The sequence below is a fragment of the Meles meles genome, chromosome 1 (assembly GCF_922984935.1).
Source record: "Meles meles chromosome 1, mMelMel3.1 paternal haplotype, whole genome shotgun sequence".
NCBI lineage: Eukaryota > Metazoa > Chordata > Mammalia > Carnivora > Mustelidae > Meles > Meles meles.
Window position 1 is genome coordinate 16,820,403 of NC_060066.1, and position 11,399 is coordinate 16,831,801.

An 11,399-nucleotide genomic window follows, 5' to 3' on the forward strand; every position below is an offset into this window, starting at 1 on the left:
AGGACATCTTGGTTCTTTCCACAGTTTGGCGACCATGACCATTGATGCTATAAACATTGGGGTACAGATGGCCCTTCTTTTCACTACATCTGTATCTTTGGAGTAAATACCCAGTAGTGCAATTTCAGGGTCATAGGGTAGCTCTATTTTTAATTTCTTAAGGAGTCTCCCCACTGTTCTCCAAAGCGGCTGCACCAACTTGCATTCCCACCAACAGTGCAAGAGGGTTCCCCTTTCTCCACATCCTCTCTAACACATGTTGTTGCCTGTCCTGCTAATTTTGGCCATTCTAACTGGTGTAAGGTGGTATCTCAATGTGGTTTTAATTTGAATCTCCCTGATGGCTAGTGATGATGAACATTTTTTCATGTGTCTGATAGCCATTTGTATGTCCTCATTGGAGAAGTGTCTGTTCATATCTTCTGCCCATTTTTTGATATGATTATCTGTTTTGTGTGTGTTGAGTTTGAGGATCAACATTGACTTTATAGGAAGAATATCATGTATGCATGACTGTTTTAAGACAATTAGTGTGAGGGTGAATGTGTTTTAGTTTGAGCCCATTCATAGTAAGGTGTTTAGACTTTTAGGTTTAAGGTACCCACACAGACTAGCAAAATATCACGTAGATGTGAGCTCTATTGTAAAGAGAAAAACGAGATTCCATAAGCTCTGTGTCACCCCTCAAAAAGAAAAAGATGGAGTGTCCAGTGTGTACCTGGGACATCCTTCCCAGAACACTTTCTTCACTGTCTTAGATGAGGCTTACATGTCTCTTCCACAATTGTGCACTTAGTGACACCAGCAACGTCTTCACCACCTTCATCTTCAGCATTTGCACGGTGCTCAGCACCTAGTAGGGAGGGAGGCGAGTTTGCTTTGGTTCAGCAGACATTTACAAACACACCTGGTGCTGTCCGGTGGAATGAAACACAGGGGTGGCTGGTGATACCTTTAAATACCAAAACCATGATTTGACTCCATATTGTAGCTTTAACAAAACCCTGACATCTTAGTCAGAGTTTTCCAGAAAAGCAGAACTCATGGAAGGAAGGTATACATACCACTAATAGAGGGATGGATGGATTGATTGATTGATTGATTTCGGGTACTGTTTGGGTCACACAGTTGTGAAGGCCAAGTTGCCCCACAGTCTCCCCTCTGCAAGCTGGAAACTTAAGAATACCAGTGATGAGATCAGTCCAAATATAAAGACCTGAGAAGCGGGAGTGCCCCTGTCCGAGGGCAGGAGGAGATGGACATCCCAGCTCAGGAAGAGAGAGCAGAAACTGGCCCTTCCTTTTCCCTTCCTATTCTACGCTCAACAGATGAGACGATGCCCCCTCACGTCAATGAGGGCAAATCTTTACTCAAGTCTACCGAATCAAACTCCTGTCTCTTCCGGAAACACCCACCCAGACACACCCAGAAATAATGTTTTGCTAGCCATCTGGGCATCCCTTAGCCCAGGCCAGCTGACACACCAAATTAATCAGCACACTTTCCAACCCAACGTGTGCTGACTTCCGGCCTCCCTCTCCGTTCCAGGCCCTGCAAGGCGTCTCAAGCGCCTAGACTGAACTCAGGTACCACAGTACAGTCTCACCTTGGCTGGCTGCGGTAGACAAAACTCTATCAAATTTTAAAAATCTGCATCGTATACGATATCTATAATTAGGCACTTGGGGTTTCACTATTGTCAACGTTGAGTGATGTCCACATGCCTCTCAATGCGGTTGGTTTTTCTACAAGGTTTTTGGGTATCTTTTCAGACAAATAAGTGTTCTTTTTAATAGTTTTTATTGTAGTAATTAGTTGTAAATACTTGACTCAGTAGGGCTTCTTTCAACCCGCAAAATTTCCCAGATGACTCTGAATTAAGGACAAAAGAATATGATGACATAGAAAAAGATTAGAAAAAAATCCATATGGTATTTTTATATATGCTAGCAGGAGGGGAAAAAAGTGTCCTTTTCAATTCTTACCACTGTTCATTTTGTGCATCTACTTAGCACATAATTATTGTGTCTGTGTGTTTGTTTTCTCAGCTAGCTGTTAAACATCTCTTGGGTACATAGCACCCAGCTAGGTATCTTTACTCACTGATCGCTTAAAAGGTTTCGTGTTTTCTAGCCACTTAACATGTACCCGAGAAGTGAAATGCAAAATTTCAACTCACTCTTCTCAGGAGGCTAATAAACATGAGTAGAATGAAAAGGGGGGATTTAAAAAAATAAATTATGGTATGGAACACCTGGGTGGCCCAGTTGGTTAAGCTGGTGCCTTTGGCTCAAGTCATGATCCCAGGATCCTGGGATCGAGTCCCACATTGGACTCCTTGCTTGGCGGGGATCCTGCTTCTCTCTCTGTCTCTGCCTGCCACTCTGCCTGCTTGTGTTTTCTCTCTCTCTCTCTCTCTCTCTCTCTCTCTGACAAATAAATAAATAAAATCTTTTTAAAAAAGATCTTTTAAAAAAATAAATAAATTATGGTAAGGAAATAAAATAAGTCTCTGTGCCTAATTACTAAGTAAATTCCTTATAATAAATTCCTTGACTCCCTTGTTACTTTGAGAATTCTATCTCTAAAAGTAGTCTTACTCTCGGGAACAGTTAGGAAGTCTTAGTTATCCATTAAAAAGTGAAGCATAACCTTTATCATTTCACCCTTCGGCAATGACGTTTTCTATGGCATATTGGTCAGCAAGTGAGTTATTAGCTTCCTGTTCTATTAATTATTTATCCATTATTGCTATGCATGACTTATATCACAATTTTCCACAGCCTTTATTTAAAGATAATTCAGAAATATTCAGGAGATCTGAAACGTGGGCTAAGAAATGATTTTTTATGGAACTGCAGTAGTCTCCCTTTTGCCATGTGTATGTCATCAAATTAAGTTTTAAACTCCTGGGGGAGGCCATCCATGTTGTGGCCCTTGAGAGAGCAAAGGGCCTCAGAACAAATAACTTTCCACATGCACATTCTTTATAAGAAGTTCAGGTCTTGAAGTCAGCCAGCAAAATAGAGTCAAAATGGAGGCAGGAGGTGTGGAAGGCAAGGAGTTCTTATCTTAGGTATCTTAGTCATTGTGTACCCTTATAAAGTAAAATCTGATTTCTAACACGGAACAGGCTTTAAGATGCCATAAAGCAACAAGACTCAGAAAATGCAGATCTTGCGTCTTGCTATGGACATGGCTTTGCTCAGAATCATGAAATTAAAAGTCAGAAATAAAAATACTCTTTTGCCCATTAACACTGGCGATGCTAACAAATTAGCAAATTTTGAGGACAGCAACAAAACAATTTTTATTGAGGTTCATTCGTTTTAGTAAGAAAGGACTAAATGAATGGGCCTAGCTAGAATCTCAGAATCAAAGTAGCCTTAAGATGGAAGGGACTTTACAAGGTACTGGTCTAACCCCCTTTGCTTCACAACTACAAAAATGGAAGCCCAGAAAGACAAAAGGACCTTCCAGTCATCAGCTCATTACAGAGAAGAAGGACAGGGCCAGGTGCCTTGTGGGTGACGTGGCCAAGGAGACCTCGGTGACCTTGGAGTGATCTTGTGAGCAACTACCAGCTCTACCGCAACCCAACCAGGCCAACTCTGATTAGAATCAAATCTCTTTACACAAATCAAATTGAATTTGCTAATTTTTAAAAAATTTAATTAAATAAGAATTTATTTATTTTTTATTTTTTGAAGAATTTATCATTGGGACACCTGGATGGCTCAGTGGGTCAAGCCTCTCTGCCTTCAGCTCAGGTCATGATCTCAGGGTCCTGGGATCGAACTCTGCATCGGGCTCCGCATTGGGCTCTCTGCTCAGCGGGGAGCCTATTTCCCCCCCTCTCTCTGTCTGCCTCTCTGCCTACTTGTGATCTCTCTCTCTGTCAAATAAATAAATAAAATCTTTAAAGAAAGAGAGAGAGAAATTATTATTAATTCGTCATCAAAAAAAAAAAAAAAAACTATCCAAGAAAAGATTGTTTCTTTTTGTGTGGTATATATATTCCTGAAAGCCTGTATGGTTAATTTGTACAAGTAAAATACATTTTAGACACTCTGTTTGCTTCATATTTCTCTCAGGTGCAGTCAGCATAGTTAAGCACGTTCCTTCTTGAAGTAACCCTCTTGCCTTTCTAAACACACGTTCTTCCCACTTTGCTCTGCTCTTACTCCCCGCTCCTTCTGTCTCCTTTGCTGTCTCCCCTCCCTTTCTCTGCCCAGTAGGCAAGTGCTGGTCACCTAAGACTCAGTCCTGAGTCTGCTCTTCTCTTCTCCTCCCTTCTCTGCACTTCCCTTCTCCATCCTCACACTCTCTCCTAGGAATCTCCACCTGGCTCGTGACTTACATGTGTGCTCGTGACTCCAAAGGTCTCTAATGCAGGCATCACACATACATACCCAACTGCTCCACATGGGCAGCTAATAAGCACCGCACTCTAACAAGATCCAAGCCAAAACTCCTGCTCCCGCCGCTCCCAGATCGCCTCCCACGACTTTAGTGATTGGTACCCCACCCAAGAGTTTGAGTCTCAAGTCTGAAGGAGACACCCCTGATTCTCTTTTGCACTCCATCCACAAGTCAACCTGCCAACAAGTCCTCTTGGCTTTACTTCCAAATCTCTAAACCCCACATCTGCATCCAAGCCACCCGCCCCCTTTCACCTGCTCCACTGGGAAAGACTCTTAGGGGTTTCTTTTCTTCTGCTCTATCCCCTCAAGTCCATCATAGCCCACACAGTTAGGTGATCTTTGAAACACTAACTCAGAGCCTGACATACTGTATCTAAAATTCCTTAGTGATTTTACAGTTCGCTACGAATATCCTCCGAACCCCATCCGAACCCCCTCCCCCGATAGCCTACAAGGCTCTGATGAATCTGCGTCCACCGACTAGCATCCCGCTCTCCCCCACCACTCCACAGTCAGCTTTTCTGCCATTCAAATGTACTACAGACTTTCTACTTGGGGGCCTCCTTTCTCTCCCTAAACTGCCTCCTCTAGTTCTTCGAATGCTTCATCCAGGTCCCCCACTCATGCAGACTGCCCCTTCCTGCCCCATCACCCCTGGCCTCTCCCCCTGCTTACCTTCCTATCATCCTCTTTATTCCCATCACAGCACCACACTCCTGGCAACCTGTCGCTCTGCTGTTTGTGTCTTTGTGTACTTGTTTATGTTTCTCCAGTGGAAGGTAAGTTCCATCAGGGCCCACACTTGTCCTGTCACCACCAATCCCCAGTGTCCAGCAGAGCACCTGGCACATAGTAGATATTCAACAAGTAAGAAAATAGTGGATTAAAACATGCTAATGAATCTTCTTAAAAGAATGGTGATGGGAAACAATTTAAGAATTGCAGGATCACTCACATACACATCCTTGCTCATCTTTGGATGGGAATCTCAGCTTTCCTACCCTGAATTGACTAAAAGTGAGAAAAACCTGTATACACACACACACACACACACACACACACACCCCTACTTTCCAGCCAGATTATTTATTTACCGAAAAGACACATGAACAAAATTCCTGCTCAAGAAATTTCTGTATCTCTTGGAGATGGTCACCACAAAATCTGGCCTATGACAAGCAACTTTCTAAAGAAGTCATTGATCTTGGCCACTCATTCAACAAAGACACATTGTAAGTCAGCTGTGGTGATTCTCCTGGGACGAGTGCCACACAAGATTCGGAGGGACAGAGGTGAAGAGGAGGTGTTTGCTGTCCACAGGAGGCCCAGTTCTGGGGTGAGAAGGTGTAAGCAAGGAAACAGTAAGGTGAGGGCTGACCAGGCAAGGTAGCCTGTGTCCAGCGATGGCACACACTCATTTGTGGTATCTCGTGTGTATTTTCTTTTCTTTTTTTTTTAAAGATTATTTATTTATTTATTTACTTGACAGGCAGAGATCACAAGTAGGCAGAGAGGCAGGCAGAGAGAGAGAGAGAAGAGAAAGCAGACTCCCTGCTGAGCAGAGAGCCCAATGCGGGGCTCGATCCCAAGACCCTGAGCAGAGAGCCCGATGCGGGGCTCAATCCCAAGACCCTGAGATCATGACCTGAGCCAAAGACAGAGGCCTTAACCCACTGAGCCACCCAGGCACCTCTCTTATCACTTTGTCTGAGGAACCTTTTGACTTACTTGCTGGTCTTTTTCTGTTCCCTCTGCCTGCACACATCTCAAGACTCTATCATCCTTCTGCACGGATGGATCCCCGAAGGACTCCATCCCTGACTTCTCGGCGAAGCCCAGCACCTCTTCCTCCTTCTCCTGCCCTTTAAACACTTCATTTGTGAGTGATCTGGCACTTCAGCATCCACATTTCCTCCTAGAGTAGCTCCTTCCGAGACCGCTCTGTAGCTGAAGGTGCCAGCCACCCTCGCCTGAAACCCTGGGTTCTCTTCCATAGCTTCCCCTTTGCCACTACTCAAGAGCAGGTGTCCCCATCTAGGTAACTTTTCAGGTCTCCTCAGCTTGCCCTCGCTGCTCAGCACAGTATATTCTCGCCTGCTCATTCCCTAAAGGCATTCACCACTTCCACTGCCAACAACCTCTCTGTGTCCTTCCCCTAACTGCCCTTCCAATTCTTGCCAGAATAAGGGACACGCCCTCATGAGCCTCCCTCGTGAGCCTCCCTCATTCCTTTGGGCCCCCATTTCTTCTTTCCCAACTTCTGTAACATTCTAGTTACAGAATAGCCTATCACAGTCTGTTTTCATCTATAACAGTCCATAATATGGTCTATAGTAGTCATTTCATACATCAATTTTATCCTGGCTGACAATGGTTCTTTTTAATATCTTATTCCCTACAAAGAAACATTACATTCTTGGGGGGCAAACACCCTATTTTTTACCTTCCTTTCTCCTGCCCCATGGTGCTCAGCGCAGAGTTATAACACTCTGAATGTAGCAAATGATACGTGTGTTAATGCATGAAGGCTGGGATCTGGAACCCTGCCGTGTAGGCCAAAAGTGGTGGTTCATCTTCACGGGAGGGTGGACAGCGGAGCCCTATCCACCAGCCGGCACTGAAGCAAAGCTCCCGGGACAAAGCGCACAGGAAGGAGCCATTGGAATGGGGCTGCTGCACAGGTGCATGAGCTGCAGTTGAATATGTCCATGACAGTGGCCAGCCACAGGCAGGGAGCCCCCGGGATGCACAGCAAGCTGGACCGGAAGGGAAAGCTCTAAGGAAGGGCACTTTGATCCTCTTTGTGGTGGCTCCAAAGTCAGTTCTCATCCTCTTAGTGGGTTCAAAATAATCTGGACTACTGTTTCCACCTACTCTTCCCATTCTCAGGACTGTTCTCCCTTTTTCCTTTCATTCTCTCCTTTTACTTCCTGTACTCTGCTCCTTTTGTCCTCGGCAGTGGACATGTCTTATTTGGCCACCCTACTATCCGCTCACCCTTCTTTTATTAAAAGCATCCCAAGGGCACCTAGATGGCTCAGTGGGTTAAAGCCTCTGCCTTCGGCTCAGGTCATGATCTCAGGGTCCTGGGATCGAGCCCCGCATCGGGCTCTCTGTTTAGCGGGAAGCCTGCTTCCCCCTCTTTCTCTGCTTGCCTCTCTGCCTACTTGTGATCTCTCTCTCTCTCTCTCTCTCTCTGTTAAATAAATAAATAAATTTTTTTTAAAGCATCCCAGTTTTCTCTGGGTGCCCCCCTCCCCCCATTCTCAGACCACCCACACGGTTTGGGTGGACTTGACTTCTTTCAGCTCTAGAGGTGACATGAAATCCAGTCTTCACTATGCTCCCCCAGCTATAGTGGCCAGTTCAGAGAAAGTATGAGTCCCAGCTGCCACCAGAGATTCAGATCAGGATGTATATTTGGATTTTGAGGAAAGGAAAGCTCTCATTTTCTTTTCACTAGTTTTGAAATTGTAAGGATGAAAATGTGGAATCACCAGCAGCCATCTTGCCCTTAAGAAGGGACATACCTTTGAGATGGGAGAAAGCAGAACTAAGAACTAAGAGAGACCATGGATTCTGCGGATATATTTTGAGTAGCTAGATCCTGCTATGCCTGAAGCTAACCATCTCTTCCAATTATGTAAGCCAATAAATTCCTTGTTTGATTAGGTGATTATGGGTCAGGTTGTTAGAACCCAATATGTCTTCTGAAATCCAAGTTATTCATAGTATTTTAGGTCTGGAAGTAAATGTAGAGATGAAGTTCAACTCTTACCTTTTTATAATAGAAACCCAAAAACTGGAGAGAATGTTATTCTAATATGAGCATACTCCTGAGTTGTAGCAGAGACGAACCTAAAACTCAGGTCTTTGCTCTTCCAGTGCTGTGGTTTTTTCTGCCACAAAATGTTATACTAAATCAGTGTTTTGTCTTCTATGGATTTTTCCCCCCAACTGGAACATAAACACCTAACAGGGCAGAGTAGGAGTGATGTCCTAGATTTTTCACATGCCCTGAGCCCAGCGTGGTATCTTACGTGTGACAAACATACAACTACTGGTTAACCCATCACTGAGTTAAGAAAGCTTTTTGTACCGTGAGATTTTTCTTTTTATGCTTACAAGATGATGTGTTACTCTCAGGGTTTTTACTATTGGAAAAGTATAGGAGTATAGATATATAGCTGTTGTTAGCAACTGTTAATTATTCCCTGTAGATGTCAGTCTTTTTGTCTTAGTCAAGGAACAACTTTTATTAAGCAGCCATGGTATGCAGACCCTGTGGGGATTTCTCAAGCAATAAGCCTGTCTCCGCCCTTGAAAAAGTTATTAACCTCCATCATCACAGGGCCTTCTCCCCATGAGACTATGTCTTCACATGCTGTTTCCTCTTCTTAGAAAGACACCAGTTATAATGGGTTCGGGCCCATCTTAGTGATCTCAACTTATCTTGGTTATCAGCCAAGACTCTATTTCCAAATAAAGTTACAGGTACTGAGGATTAGGACCTCACCATGTCCTTTGGGGGATACAATTCAAGCCATAAGAGATGTATAAATGACATTTTTAAGAAGTGGTAGAAACTTCACCTTGGTGGGTGTTACAGAAGGAAAAGACTCTCTTTGGCAAGATCAATTTACAACTTGCTATTGAGACTCATAAGGTTAGAAGGAGATTAGAACTCTGGCTGCCATCCCCACTTTGAGAACCATCAAAGTCCAAGAGATATAAATAAACAGGCCCAGCCTCGTAGAGAAAAATATGAGGCAGCACCTGTAAAAACTTAGAATCACTAAATATTTAAGATGATAATAACAAAACCCCCTCCCCTCTCACCTTTCTGTGTCCTCCCTTCCCTAAAATGTCTGCTTACTCTTCTTACCTCTCCTTTCCTCCCACCATGACAGCCTCCCAGAAATGACCTGGGATCACAGGAATTCCCCTTCCTTCCTCATACTGCTAGTGCTTGAAATTATTGTAGCCACTTTCCTACGGATCCATCCAGCTTGGGAAGCAGAAAGGAGGTGACCGTTAGAAACAGTGCTGTTCCAGTCGGAGCCAAACTTGATCCCGTGCAAAGTGAAATTACCAAGAGGTGGTCATAGCGGTGGTGATCTAGAAAAACAGAAAGGAACGTCAACTTCTCACTTGGCTTCTAAGTTTTCTTTTTCTTTTTTTTCTATCTCATCTCCCTGGAGCCATAAGTTATATCTTTTCTGTATGCATTTCCAGTGAACCTTGAACAGAATTTATCTCTACTTTGATCACTACATATCAAATTGCCCTGATCCTATTGAACCTTGAGCTTCAACAGCCTGGGGTGGAAAGGAAGGAAGACATCCCTGATAAAGGCTGTTAGGGAGGGTTACTGACACAAAGCTTGGATTCAAACCAGCACAGATATGGGGCAGGAGAACGTGGCCCTGAGAAGTCTGGGGCTGGGAGAAGGTGGCAGAGACCTATAGAGCCCAAATTAGATGTTAAAGGCCAAAATCATAGAGAGTGGCCAAAGCATTAATTGTTCATTTACGTCTTCTTGTCATCCCCCAAGCCCCATCCCACTGCAAATTCCTGGAGGAAAGTTTTGTCTTGTTGACTCCTGCACCCATCCTCCCCCCTGGCACACAATATATTCTGACCTCTTCAAATATCATTTCTTTCCTCCAGTTAGCAGTTAGTTGTTTCCAATTTCTGAACCTCAGTAGAAACTAAGAGCATTGGATTTGGAACACTTCATTTTTGGAAATGATGGGCTCTTTCTCAACCTTAAGTTCCTAGCTTAAATGTTAAATGTTATCTCCTTGAAGAGTTTTACCACTGCTTAAAGTAAATTACACACACACACACACATTTGTCTGACATCGTAGCACCCTGCTGGTTTTCTTCACAGGCTATACAACAATTTGTAGTGGTTTCTTGCATACTTGACTACATTCTACGAAGAGGAAATTTGAATCTATCTTATTCATTTTTGTAGTCCTACCAGTCAGCACATCCAAGGCACTCAACAGGTAAAGGTTAAAGAACAAAAGAACCGATATATACATTCAGAATTTAATAAATCCATGAGAATTTTAATACTTTGTTGCATGGCAATTAGTGCAAATAAAGATGGATTCTTGGACCAGATAAGGAAAGATGAATTATTTACTAACTATCTAGGATCTATGGAATAGCCAAAATTAAAGCTGAAACCATTGCTTCCTTACTCTACATCAAATCAGTTCCAAATGGATCAAAGAGGTATGCCTTTAAAAGTGAAGCCATTGTGGGGCACCTGGGTGGCTCAGTCCATTCAACATCCAACTCTTGTTCTCAGGGCTCTTGATCTCAGGTTTGTGAGTTCAAGCCTTGCACAGTGCTCCAGGCTGGGCGTAGAGCCCACTTAAAAAAATAAAAAATATGTAAAGAAAAAAGAAGCCATTAAAAAACCTGAAGAAAATGTACAAGAAGTCTTAATCATCTTAATACAGAGATGTTTTTCTCTTTTTTTCTTTTAAAGATTTTATTTATTTATTTGACAGACAGAGATCACAACTGGGGGAGGGGAAGCAGGTTCCCTGCTGATCAGAGAGCCCAATGCGGGGCTTGATCCTAGGACCCTGGGATCATGACCTGAGCGGAAGGCAGAGGCTTTAACCCACTGAGCCACCCAGGTGCCCCCAGAGATATTTTTCTAAGCAAGCCAATATATCCATAAATACTGACGCCTTCTGTACTCACACATATGTGCTCAGAATACACTCAAACAGAAGCTAAAGAAACAACAAATTGGGGGGAAATAATTGTCATTTGACAAAGGCTTAGATCTTATTATAAAGTGTTGTTACAAATAAACAATGAATGAAACAAATAAACAATGAAATAACTCAAATTAAAAATAAAGGACATAAGCAGATCCCAGAAAGACTCATGCAAATGACCTTTAAGGGATGTGATATATAATTTTAAGAAAAACAAAGGAAAGAAATG

At 43.2% G+C, this 11,399-nt stretch overlaps 1 long non-coding RNA gene across 2 annotated transcripts; it reads right to left on the bottom strand.

Annotated features, from left to right (window-relative positions):
• Nucleotides 1–365: 365 nt before the first annotated feature.
• Nucleotides 366–9,599, bottom strand: LOC123940188. Of its 2 annotated transcripts, XR_006818044.1 has the most exons (4): nucleotides 9,517–9,599; nucleotides 9,310–9,432; nucleotides 5,100–5,266; nucleotides 366–853 (listed from the first exon to the last, which is right to left on the bottom strand). It is a non-coding gene; the product is annotated as an uncharacterized LOC123940188 (long non-coding RNA). The 2 variants fall into 2 exon arrangements; XR_006818043.1 differs by having other exon boundaries at nucleotides 9,310–9,567.
• Nucleotides 9,600–11,399: the final 1,800 nt, after the last annotated feature.